General features: G+C 49.1%; 1 long non-coding RNA gene across 1 annotated transcript; it reads left to right on the top strand.

Annotated features, from left to right (window-relative positions):
- The first annotated feature begins 6,826 nt into the window (after window positions 1–6,826).
- On the top strand, window positions 6,827–10,532 carry LOC146895437 (uncharacterized). Its single transcript, XR_014998910.2, has 2 exons — window positions 6,827–9,698; window positions 9,920–10,532. It is a non-coding gene; the product is annotated as an uncharacterized LOC146895437 (long non-coding RNA).
- The last annotated feature ends 3,101 nt before the right edge of the window (window positions 10,533–13,633 follow it).

Here is a 13,633-nt window from a genome sequence, read left to right as displayed (position 1 = left end):
TAACAAAAATGGCTAATAGGGAGCCAGCTGAACACAAATGGTTGTCAGGACTGTACCGGAATCATCTCACTTAATGCTCCCACACTTTGAGGCAGGGACTGTTAGAATTCCCTCATTTTACAGTTAAGAAAGTTGGGGTACTGAGGTTAGGAGCCTCGTCTATGGTCAAATCTCCGGTAGAAAGGTTAGCTTTCTTTGTCAGTGACAGGGTTGGAGGGAAGGAAGAACAGGGTCACTTAGATTGAGCTAGGACCAAGCCAGGTAGGTCACAAACTCAAGATTCAGTATCTTCTGACTTGAAGAGTTTCATATGTGTGTGTGTGCACACGTGTGCATGTGTGTACATACATGGAGGATATGTTTGCCCATGCATGTCTGGTGTCTACCTCTATCACTCTCCACCTTAGTTTTTGAAACAGATTGTCCCACTGAACCTGCAGCTTACCGCTAGTGAGTTCCAAGGACCAGCTTGTCTCTGCCCCAAGGTTCACATTACACTGCCCAGTTTTTATGTGGATGCTGGGATTTGAACTCAGGTCCCAGTATCCATATAAAAACTGGCTCTCCAAATCAGGCTGGAGAGATTCAAGTATTCCTCAGTGTTTGTGAAGGGTTACTCTTTGCTTCCACTCTTTTGTTTTCATGTGTATATTTGTGTGCACTCCCGTGTGTGTGTGTGTGTGTGTGTGTGTGTGTGTGTGTGTGTAGGCATGTGCAGAGGGTGGAGGTTGGCATTAGGGGTCTCTTTTGATCACTTGACACACCTTATTCATGAAGCAAGTTCTCTTGGTTGAACTCAGAGTTCACAGATATGACTAGTCTAGTTAGCTAGCTTGCTCCAAGGACCTGGTTCTGACCTTCTGAGTGAAATTCAGACAAACTTCCACGCCCACCTGGCATTTACAAGGGTTCTGGAGATCCAAACTTTGGCCCTCCTGCTTGTGGAGGCAAGCACTCTCGAAAGTGCTGGTAATCTTCCGAACTAAGGAACTGATCCTTCAGTAACATGCCCACAAAGGATTTCATAACTGTGGGGAAGAAATTCTCCTTCTCTTGCCAGTTGTCAATGCCTGTATCTCTTTGTCTGGGGGTCGGGCCCTGTGAGGCGTTCTCTACCCACATTGGCGTGTCATCCTGTGCTGTCACTCAGGTCAGCCATATTGCTGAGATTTCATGGGCGTGGCTTCCCTGTTGTATGTAGTAGACACAATCTCACAGCTACTTCCTGGTAGTCTGGTTCATACAATGGTCCTGCTCCATCTTCTGCTGTGTTCTCTGAGTCTTAGATGCAGGAGCCCTGTTGTAGATGTATCAAATGTGGCTGTGCACCCTTCTCTGTGTTTTAACCAGTGACGACTTTCTGTCATGATCTCCATTCACTGCAGAAGAGACTTCTCTGATGAGGGGTGACAGCTGTAGTTAGCTGTGTGTGCAGGTCTGAGGATCAGTACAGTAACAGGCGCCGACCCCATGCCCAAGGAACCTGCAGACACATTTTCTCCCCTCTTCCCTGTCAAGCCTCAGAGATAACTCCAAATATTCTGGGGAAGGAAAAAAGGGCTACTGCATTTCTATCTGATTGCGGAGCACTAGAGGGAAGATTGCCTTTGTGTTTTGATTGCTGGTGCCATTGGATGCAGTGAATTTGTCCAAGATCATCAGTCCGTAGGCACTGGGGGAACAGCCATTGCAGGCTGCTGATCCAGAAAAGGGGAAATGGGGTTCCCACAGCAGTGCCGTGACGGGTTTCATGGCAGTCTTGAGGCTCAGAGTCTAGAGGAAACCAGAGTTCCCTCTGGAACGTTTCCCCCCTTACGCAATTACATTCAATTTGTGTCTTAGTAACCACAGCAAGGGAGAGTTAAGAAAACCTAATAAGAGTCCTTTGGGAAAGTTAAAAGTTTGGTGCACAAACAAAATAATGGGGCTGCGACGTGGGAAATTCCCACCGTGTGTGCAGTAAATCTCTTCTATGTGCTTAGCTCTCCTAGCGCCTTCCAACCGAGCAGTTCATGTGATCGCCACGGTAAACAGGGAGGCTGGTGGCGAGAGACAAGCAGAGTCTCCAGGAACTGAGAAAAACGTGCCCGAGGTCTGAGCTGGGGCCGGAGAATGCTGGCACAGACCTCCTGCATCGCAGGTACATCGCTGAGTCAGTGGTGCGAGAAGAGGCGTGAGGAGGGCTTCCCACGGAAGTGATGCTTCGGTTTGTTTCTTAGTTTGTGAGTGACTAGAATGACTGAGCAGGATAATGGGTAAACAATCTCCCACAAATTCTTTGGGAGGCAATTTTGCCGAGAATGTCAAAAGCCTTTAAAAAACACGAGTTTCCTTAAACCCCATTCATTCTCCTCAGAATTTACCTCAAAGAAATAATCTGCCGATTCGGTATCTGAACATTTGTGCTCTGGTTTGCAGTGTTTATTTATTGTGTATGTACGTACACGTACTCATTTTTTTTTCTTTGCGTGCATGTATGTATTCGAGAGGCCTGTACCCCATGTCTTCCTCTATCATTCACGGGGTGTACTGATCATGTAGCCTGGCTGGTTCGTGTGTTCTGGGGACTGGCCTGTCTTTACTTTACGCCCTTACAGCCAGGATTACAGCTACACACCCTGCCCCCCTCTGCTTTCACGTGAGCGCCTCCTGCTTGTGTGGCACACAGTTGTCCCCTCCCACCCGGCCCCAGCCATCTCCCCAGCCTCTCCTTTTTCACAGGAGCTAAAAGTCGTGTGCAATTAAAGGGCTCAGTAGAAGCATATTCGATTAAACAAATTAGTAGATAAATAAACCGTGTCATTACAAAAGTGTCTTTGATGACCTCTCATGCATTTCCCGCTAAGGCTGTATCGGGAGAATACTTGCGGGGTTCGCCTTTGGCTGGTAGACGGGTGCTCTTAGATGGTAATGATTGGCATGATCCTCGGCTAGGCGGTGCCATCGACTGTATTATTATTATTACTTGTGTGACTGTATTGAACTCACAGACAGAAAGCCATTCTGAGCATAGAGTAGCTGCAAAAGGCCAATGCCACTGTGTGAGGAGCCCAAGGGGCGCACACATGGGGCTGAGCTGAGAACCGTGGAGAAGGAACTTGGGGTGCTGACATTTCGTAAACACACACCCTGTGCTAGGCACCTTTTAGCCAGCATCACACTGAATCTTGTACTAATTATTCAGAGTATATAAGACTGCCCCCAGAGCTCAGAGAGGGCGGGTCACCGGGGCAAGAGCACACAGCTTGCAAGTTATCAGAAAACACACCCCACCTTGTTTTGCTTCTCAGAACGGCAGGGTCAAGAGCAGGCCCCGATAAGGAGAGGCCGTAGGAGTTCAGAGCTTCTTGTGATGGTGCTGGAGTCAGCGTCCAGCGTGCACTCTTCCTGTCCTTGCTTCAGTCTCAGTTTGCAGCCTCTGGGGCGGACCAGTGGTGCGTTGGAGAGCCCCAGCTTTGCCTCGCTTTGGAGATTGGCTCAGGAAAGCACTGCGCACTCCCCCGGTCTATTTCCGTTGCTGTAATGAAGTACTTACAACGGGAAACTTTACCTGGAGTTACATAGCACGGTGGAGGAGCAGGACGAGGGGACAGTCATGGCAGAAGTTAAACACAAGTCTCACCCTGCAATAGCCAGCTGTGACAGAGACTGACCCAGTCCCCACGGACCCGCCCTAGCTCCTCCTGACGCGACACCACCGGAAGGTCTCACTGTTAGCATGAGTTTGGGAGGGGGCAAACCACACTGAAACCCGTAGGAGCAACGGTACACAGCAGAGAAACCCATTCCTGCGCTCCATTCTGCTGGGCGTGCTGACTGGTACCCGTTGTCAACAGACCAGCAGCGGGAAGGGTGAGCCTCTGGGCCTTTTCTAGATAACTGAAGTGGGAAGCACCGCCCCCCTCCCCATACACACACACACATGGGTGGTGCCATCCCACGAACTGTGATCCCGTACTGAATGAAAAGGGAACATTCTCAGAAGACCTTCGCTGCGCGCTACCCTGACTGTGGATGCGCCATGACCAGCTGCCTCCTCAAGCTCCTGCCATTGCATCCTGGCCCCGATGGACTGCACTCTTGAACCGCAAGCGCGAGCAAACGCTTCCTCCCTTTGGGTTGCTCTCATCAGGTATTTTGTCATGGCAACAAGAAAAGTAACGCGTTCACGGGGTCACCTCACCTTCCCAGGGTTCCTTTCCGCATTTGGAAAGTGGAGTTATTAATTAGTGCCCATCTCTATAAGTACTTTAGGATATTTTTAAGCATCTGACAGTCGTTATTTAGAGTTAAAAGACGATTCTAAAGGCACAGGTGTGGTAAGGCAGTAGGAACACCTACCGACCCTGGAGCAAGAACGGGTACCAGGCAGAAACGCATGTGTGCTGGAGATCCATGGGAAAGTACTTCATGTTTTCCGTGCCAGATTAAAATCAGTTTCACCTTAAAATTCCCCCTGCGACAGTGTTTGAAAAGGTGGGATTTAATTGATCGTAACATCCTCGGACTCTCAGGCAGCCTCGCTCTTCCTCTTGCTCATCACCGCTGATTGCTTAAGATATTTTTATGTAAACAGAAGATGGCTCCTGCATAATTAGAGCCATCCGCCCTCGCACCCCGCTCCCGGCTTCCCTTTGCATCTTGCCCCGTCACCCACCTCTCAGGGCGAATCAGTTGACGGTCTACGCCTTTGCTGGGCTCCTGAGAAGCAGAGGATGCTGGGCCGGAACCACAGAGGACATCGGAGAAGTTTCGCCCAGGGCTGCGGAGGTAGCGAAGGTGGAGACAAAATTCTGCAACATCCATTGTCCTCTCTTGCTTCCGTCTTTTCCACCTCCTCATTGCCCGCGCCCCAGGTTACCTGGCTGCAGCCATCAAGAGAGGCCCTCCTTCCAAACCCAGCAGGCCCGTGTCCCATCCTAGATGCTGTTAGGTGAGTCCAGGAGAGAGAGGGCTATGCTTACAATAAGGACAGCTCTGACATCTGTGGATTTGGTAAGGCCTTCCTGCCGTGGTAGCTTCCTGGACAGAGGCAGGGCGGAAATCTTTTGTTTCCACCTTGGCCCAGCTGCCCTGTATCCCTCCTAGGCCGCATTAGGACCTCAGTGATGCAACAGGGAGCGGAGAGAGCACTGGATCACCATCTCCACACCCCATCTTTGGCACTGTGCTGCACTTGAGGTGCCCTGTTTGGGGATGCTCTAACAGATCATGAGTTTCATGAGGACCAACTCTGTCCAGCAGAGACGTGGAGCCCAGAACACTTCCCACCCGAGCCTTAGCTTCCTGAATCCTTGAGAAACCTCGGTACATCTCACCTCTGCTGCTGTTCCAGAAGGAGATGTTCTTGTCACTGCCATCATGTCTTCCCCATCATGATGGACCCAGGTCCCTCTGAAGCCGTGTGCACAAATAAACCTCTCCTCCCTAAGTGGCTTCTCTTTTTTTTCCCTGATAGAATAAAATTAATATACAGCACAAGACCCTGAAAGATAGGAAACACGCATTTGCCCAGGCTATGAATAGGAGGTGATGGTGGTTGGTGGGAGGCCTACATCCCTGGACGTTGCTCAGGGCTCACTTTGCTTCCATCTGCTACCAGAAGTGAGACGGTTACACAGCAACCAAAGCTTATTGCAAAGAGAGAGGCTGACATCATTACCACAAACAGTCACTTGCTTTAAAGAGAAGGCCACCACAAAGTAAGTCCAATGACAATAATCAAATGTTATTGCATATCGGGAGAGAGCAGGTGGGACTTCCATTTGCTCGGTTATAAACTGAGATTTAGCCAAAATAATATTTCTCAAAGAATGGCCAGGAAGATACATTGTGTGCAATGGCAATGATTGGTGTCTGGATATAAAGAGAGCATTAAATAACAAAGCAATACTTGGTGAGAGATTGGCGTCTGCTTTCAGTTTTCCTTCAATCTCTCTAAGCAAGGAAGGGCCCCAGTTTCGGCACTAACATGTCCTAAACACACTTGAACCCTTGCGGTTTCCCCTTTCACGGAAGACAGAGGCATTGGCAGGATAAAGGGCCCTTTGCAAGTCACAGTATCCGAGTTTGGTAACACCGAATTACCCCCTTTGCAACTGCTTTCTGTTCATGTCTGTGGCTCTAGCTTTCCCACTCGAGCAGTATTGTAGACCCTGCTCAAGTACACTAAAGCACCCCGGGTGGATCAGTTTAACAGTATTCAATAAAAATGCATAGGGCGTTTGGAGAAATGGCAAATGCCACAAGAAGATCAAGTTGTCCTCCTGGGGACAAACTGAAAGTCACTCTGTGGTTTCCTTGAAAAGTTAATAATTTGTAAATAAATTGCAAATACATGTGTTTTGTTTACTCAACTTCTCTGGGTACAGTGATTGACAGGTGTTGAGAGACTGAGGCCCCCTCCACCTATAGCAGCCATTCGTGTCTTATCAGGTTCGTTTCATAATTTCTTTTGTGAGAAACTCTTCATCAACCTGAGCAACACGTGACACACAGTAAGTGTGCAGCCAGGAGCTCAAAAGGGGCTTTTGATTGTTAGTAATAGAAAAACTTAAAGTCAATAAACAAGAGAACACTCACAGAGATGGAGAGAGAGAGAGAGACAGAAACAGAGAGACAGAGACAGAGAGAGAGAGAGGTGATTGTAGTCTATTTCGATGGAGGTTCGCAGCATGACATCAGCTAAGGCTGTATTTCTCAACACTTTCCTCAGACTCACCGCCTTTGTGTCTGTCACCTGGGGGAAGGGAACCCACGTGTCAGCATCTGCAGAAGCAGGTCTCACCGCAGGACACACTGCAGATCCTGGAGAAGAGAGTGCGCTAGTCCCTGCACGCCATTCCCATTGGACTCCTCTGGGTCACACGTCAACACTGAAAACAGCCAAGGACAGGGGGATGGAATTCACTTACCGACTTCTCCTTAGCCACATGACCTATGCCAGCAGTCACCGGAGACTGTTTCTCTCACGATGTTCACTACTTCTTCTGGCTTGCACACTCTTCTCACACTTCTTCTGTGGTGTTCATTCAGGGACATATGTCTGTGTGCGTGTATAGGTGTACATGGGCATTAGGCTCCTTTGGCATCATGGGTGATCGTGAAGTGCCTCATGTGCGTGTTGGAATCTGAAGTAAAGCAGGAAGTGCTCTTAGCCATTGAGTCTTCTCTGCAGCCCTCCTCTGTCACGTGGAATCCGCACTGAAGCTTCTGTGAAGACTCACTCTGCCTAGCGGTAGCTCCTCCCCAGCAGTGCCTGAGAGCCGCACGTTGGTGGGCAGAGAGAGAATGCATCGCTCCTCTTTTATGCTGTTTTATGGAATTGGGAGTCTGAATTTCACTCTAAGAGTCTGTTCTACATTCACTTTCATTTCAGAATTGGATGTTGACAGCCTGAACTAAAATGTCCGAGGCTTCCTTAGCACTGCCTAGCTACAGGACATTGAGGACTTGGAATTGGCATGATGTCAAGATGTTAGGAAGACCTGACTCATCCAGCGATGGCTGCAGACAGTAGCCCGTGGGTGTAGTGAGCCACGAGAGGCTGCGACTCTACAGGAAGAACACCAAGGAGTTGGGAGTGATCAGAAGTGAGCCTTGTTCTTTCCAGCTTCCTGTCTTTCCTGACGACGTCCTCACTGCTTATTATGGGATATGGTTGCTATAGTGACAGGAGAGGTAAAGGGGGTTGTGTATGATGGCATTGCGGATTATGCACCATAAATCTTGGTTTCAGTCCCTCTGGGAGTTTAGCTATAAACATCTCATTGCCCATAGACACAGCAGCAGAGGTTTTCTCAGGGATGAAGACTGTCCTTTGTCCTCGTTCCTCAAGAAGAAAGACCTGGTAAAGACGAGCCCTGGCTCAGATAAATTCATCATTATTTCTCTGAGGATAATATTTCATAGACTGTTCCATGAGTTTGAGCCTGGAAGCTACTGGAAGGAGTATTACTGACGAGGAGAGGAGCATTGTGGGTTCTGCTGAAGAGAGAGTCACTGGAGATTGATGCTCACGCTCACATCAGGGACAGTCCCTGTAATGTGCTGATGTAAAGGTTCACAAATGGCCATCTCACTACATAGATGTGGTGTGACATCAGGGATTTACCCAGGAACACCCCAGTGATGGAATTCTGAGAGGACAAGCTTGGCCCGCTGTGGTGGGTGTGTGACAGCCACTCCTCTCCTCTCTATTTGACATTTCCATGGCGAAATGGTAGAGAAGGGGTAGCAGAGCTCCCGCTCCTCACGGCTGTAAACTGTGTCCGTCAGACGTCTCACCCCTGTGAGGGAGCACCTGAGGAGACAGCTCTGAGGAGGGAGGTCGTGTCTGGGCTCGTGGTTTCCACGGTTTGACCCTTGGTCAGGTGGGCCGAGGTAAGGCTGACCATCATGGAGGCCAGAGTACACGTGGGAGGAGACTGTTTCCTTGTGACAACCAGGAAGCAGAGAGCGGAGTTAGCACATCACCAGTGACCGACTTCCTCCCAGCAGGCTCCACCTCTTCATTTCCACCCCTCCCCAAGATGGTGCCAATTTACGAATAATCTCTCAGAGAAGTGACCTCTCAGGGAAGTCAGAACTGTGATGATTGGATCAGTTTCCCCAGACTCCCTCCAGCTAGAAGCCCTGTCCTCATGAGGGCCTATGCCTTCAACACTTGAGTCCTTTGAGGGGAAAGGGATTGTTATTACCAACCAGGGCGTCATATGCTGTAAAGAGTGTACATAGTTCAATGGATGTTTGTTGGCCATCTGTAGTGCTACGGAGTTCTTCCTGGTGACCTGCAGTCTCACCGTCTCTCCAGGACAGTGGGACAGACTTCCATCAGGTCCCCGTCCCTACCATCCTTCAGTTGACAGAGCCTTTTCAAAACTAAGAAAGGAAAATTACCATTAGATTTTTGTTTTGAATTTTAACTTGTCATTCTGTTTTAACATATGCTTGGCCAATGTTTAAGATAGCTCTCCTGTAGATGGCTCACCGGGTAAGGTGCTTGCCATCCACACATGAGGACCTGAACTGGGATCCCGGAACCCAAGTAAAGGCTGAGTGTAGAGCAGTAGTTACACACAGTTGTGGGCCGTGGTGTGGGGGCTCAGGACTGAACCTTGTCCAGTGCCTTTAACCAATGAGCCGTCTCTCCAGTCCCCTGTGTGACCCCTCTCATACAGTGGAGAACTCTCTGCATCAGGACACACTATCATGGTTTTTAAAAGCAGACAGGATTAAATAAAGATCACGAAAACACTCAGAAAAAGAGGAAAAACGGAAATAAAAGAAGCACATGCCACACACCACTAAAGGAGAATCTGATTGATATCAATAGGCCAATAACAACAGAAACTGAAGTAGATGTGTGGATGCCTTCAAAATTCACAGCCATTTCAATCGTGAATAAGTACCAAGAAAACAATCGGGCTTGATAAATAAACCAAAAGACCACGTTCGGAGACACAAATGATCTGGTGTTCCTCCAAGGACCCTTCTCACAGCATTACTAAGGGAAGTATTCCAGCAGAATCAATGTGCAATCCCGAAAAGATACAGGGAGCCCAGGGAGGATGCAGAGGAGAAGGGGAAGACCCAGCATCCTTTACAGAGGCAACTTCCGAGAGACAGCCATGTGTCGAACTGGAAGAGAAATGGTTCTGTTCGGAGACAGGGTGGGGGGAGCTCAAGAGAAGAAAGAGGTAAGAGGCTGAGAGGAGGAGGAAGGGAAGAACTGGTGATAAAGGGGAGGAGAGAAGAAAGGAGGAACCTGGGAGGTGCGGAGCAAAGGTGGGAGGGAGGGGAGCCAGCAGCAGCGCAGGACAGGCTGTGTTCAGATTGATTTAATGAGCCCTGTGCCCTTGTCAGCTCTTAGAGTGTCTGACCACCCTGCCGCTTCTGTCTGTCTTTCCCCTGAGGACAGAGAGAACAGCTCCACCTGAGCAACCTGGAGCCAAAGAGCCAACGCCAAGATCCCAGCTCTGATTGAGAGTCGGAGGCAGATAAGGACAGAGACAGAGAGGCACACGGAGAGACACGGGATTGTGTGGCTGGGAAGTCATGATGTCAAGGCATCACTGTGGCACTTCAAATACGCAACTGAATGAGCCTGGGGAGGGAAGGTGACGTGACACGAAAGAGTTCAAGGATTTCTTAAAAAAAATGTTTAACGATGAACATTTAACACTTTAGTAAAATAAGTACTAATTGAATGTTTAAATATCCAGGACCATGAAGCAGAGTAACCGAGGCTGTCATTCCGAGTCGGTCACCAGGCCCATAGAAACACACAGGCTTGCTCTCCCTATGGTGGACACCTCAGGACGTCTGTAGAGTCATACCCATTTGCATAGCATCTTGCCACCTTGGCTGACTCTGGATCTGGGCATCGTTTAATCTTCTCTTCTGCTACCCTTGCCTCCAATTCAGGCAGATACCTGTGACCTGTGTGCAGAGAAGAAATTGAAATTCCAACCACGTCTCTCCTCGGTTCCGTCTGATTTCCAGAAATTGCAGTAAATCAGTGGCACTGAAAATTGGCCCTCTTTTTTTTTTTTCTGGGGCTGGAGGGGGGGGTGTCAGTTTGATGAAAAAGCAAACACAAACGGAGTTTATAAATGTAACTAATCAGGAAGTTAAAGGGAGGCTAAACCTAGCGAATTCATCAAGTTCCCCTGGGAGGTGCAGAGCAAAGGTGGGAGGGAGGGGAGCCAGCAACGGCTCGGGACAGGCTGTGTCCAGACTGATTTAATGAGCCCTGTGCCCTTGTCAGCTCTTAGAGTGTCTGACCACCCTGCCGCTTCTGTCTGTCTTTCCCCTGAGGACAGAGAGAACAGCTCCACCTGAGCAACCTGGAGCCAAAGAGCCAACGCCAAGATCCCAGTTCTGATTTCTGATTCTGCCTCTCTCTGCTCAGGTGACTTCAGCCGGGCCTCCTCCCTCTCTGAGATGTGGTTGCATGAAATTAGCGTGAGCATTTCCAATTTTTCAGCATTTGGAGGTTTGTGGAGGCCAACAGAGGTGATGTCCCAAAGTGACGAGCTGGAGGTGAGGATAGAGAGGGGTGGTGAGACAATGCTGCTGAAGTCTCAGAAAGGATCAAGGGTGAGGAAGGCTCCAGAGGGGTCCTGTGCGCAGGGATCAGAATATGGCAGCCCGAATAGCTCCCTCTGAGGGCCCTGTAGCCTCGTCTTGAAGTTTGAGAGCGTGGGCTATTAAAAACATGACACGGAGGATTGAGACCTGGTTTGTGTTCTCAGTTCGTTCCTCTGAAGACAATGTCCAGGCCACACCTATCCTTTATGTCTGGGCAGATATCAGATCTATTGCTCTGGTCCATACCTTTTTCTGGGTTTCAGTGTCTGCTGGGTGATTCAGATCCACGTCTTCCAATCTGGACGCCCTGGTCTCTGTTTTGAGCCAGGTTGACTTCAACTTTACAGTGTAGTCAAGGATGACCTTGAACTAATGATAATCCTGCCTCAATCTCCTCGTGCTGGGGTCACAAGTGTGCATAGCCAGTTCTATGTGGTACTGAGGATTGCACACACGTAGGCAGGCGCTCTTTCAGCTGAGCTGTGGAACACACCTTCCCTCCACTGTTCCCTCTCTCTTCCTTTTCTTTCTTCTGACGGGATCTCTGGTCACACAGTCTGGCTTCCAACTCTTTCATCTTCAGTTGCTCCTGACCTCATCCCTTGAGGCAGAGTCTCTCTATCAATCTCAGAGCTCACGAACGTGGTTAGTCTTGCTAGCCAGTTTGCTCTGGTGAAGCTGGAATCACAGGCCACACCCACCAGACATTACCTCAAACTCTGGAAGTCCAACTCTGGTCCTCACAAATGATGCACCGTGAGGGCTTGCACTGCTGAACGTGCTCCCGCCCCGCCCCGTCCTCTCTGTGCTTCTTTGGAAACAAAAGATGCTGTTGATTTCTTTCTGCACCCTTGAGGAAGTCTTAGCATGCCTAGCCAGCTACAGGGGTCCTCTTCCCAGTTTCTCTTACAGATGACGAAATTAAGTAGAAGGTGTGCTCTAGGTATGCCTGGTAAGGGGCTTCACTCTGCACCCTTAATCTTCTTCGCATACCTTGAAGCACAGGTGTGATGGCTGGAACTCTTATAGCCATTTTGAACCCTAAGGATAAAACCCAGTTATCAGTGTGGTTGAACAGAGAGAAAGCACCCACTTCTCTAAATGTTGAGGGGTTTCTGAACAGCCTTGGCTGTCTATGTCCCAAGCAGACAGGGACATTCATTGAGTCTGTTGTTACTCGTAACTGAACTTGTAGTTCATAGTCAGAACCCTGGGAACCTTGTGGTGTGTGTGTGTGTGTGTGAATGTATGTGTCTGTGAGAGACAGAGACAGAGAGACAGAAATGTGTACCTCTTCGTGTCTGGATAGATATACATTCACTTAACCACAGTACTCAGGGGCAGAGGGTGGGTAGAGACAGAGGCATTGCTGGGATTTGATGGCTTCCAGCCTAACTCCAGATTCTGTGAGAGACTGCGTGTCAAGGGAATAAGGTAGTGGGAGACCCTGAATGTCCTCCTTTGGTCTCTGGACAGACAGACGGACCCACAGACAGACAGACAGACACACCCACCTGGGAACTCTAGCCTTGCTGTGTAGATGAAGACCATGAGGCTCAGGGCGGATAAGGGACGCAGCTCCGCTTACCCTTCGGTGGCAGAACTGGGACAGGCTACAATACTCCTCTTCAGACAAATGATTGGCAGCCAAGGCAGATTCCCAAGGCCTGGTCTTCTCTTCTTGCAGACCAGGTGCCTCCTTTCTCTCTCACTACCCAGGTTGGAGTCACACTGATTAGAGCTGGATTGTAATTAACACCAACGAATACACGGAGCCTTGTCAGAGCTGTTAATTACATACATTTCTGTTTATAGGAATATAATACTGTTGGCTTCATTAGGCACCACTATCAATGTACGATCTAATAATTTCAACATAATGAAACTAATCCATTTCAGAAGAAGAGAAGGAAACATATCCCACGTCTGGGGCAAATTGGATTATTCCAGGTCAGGAGGTCTTGACTCCGGCATCTGTTCTCAGGAGCAGCCCATGTAATTAGGATACTGCGTTCCGGTCTCTGTCTGATTTCCACGTCTGGATTGCACTGCTGCATTCTTCCTGACGTTTAAGGAGCAGGAGAAAAGGAAATGTGCTAGTGAGCAGTCTTTTGGCCGCAGGCAAAGGAAATCCAACCCAAGAGCTGGGTTTACAGCCCATGCCTGTAGCTCCAGCACTCAAGAGGCAGTACATGCTGGTTCTGCAGACTGAAACTGTTGTGTGGGGAGGAATGCATCCTTATTGACCATGTCCAGACTCCCGTCTTTTCCTAAGCAGTAGAGTGTGACATCCACCCATGGAGAACTTGTCCATTAAATTCAGCATATAATCTAGAGGTGATTTGGCTTGTGTAAGATGATAGGCATGCATTACATGCAAATATGCAATTCACGGGGGAGAGGGAATGGATAAAGGGTTGAAGCTCACGGAAACATTGGTATCTGTGGAGGACTCTGAGATAAATCCTCAGTGGGCCCTGAATGTCCCATGTTGCTTAGGACAGCCTCTCCTGCCTGCCCCCACAAAGAGATTATTGGCCCC

Source organism: Myodes glareolus, chromosome 2, assembly GCF_982192425.1.
Source record: "Myodes glareolus chromosome 2, mMyoGla1.1, whole genome shotgun sequence".
Lineage (NCBI taxonomy): Eukaryota > Metazoa > Chordata > Mammalia > Rodentia > Cricetidae > Myodes > Myodes glareolus.
The sequence above is the reverse complement of the archived record's forward strand: the minus strand, read 5'-3'. Positions and strand labels throughout refer to the sequence as shown.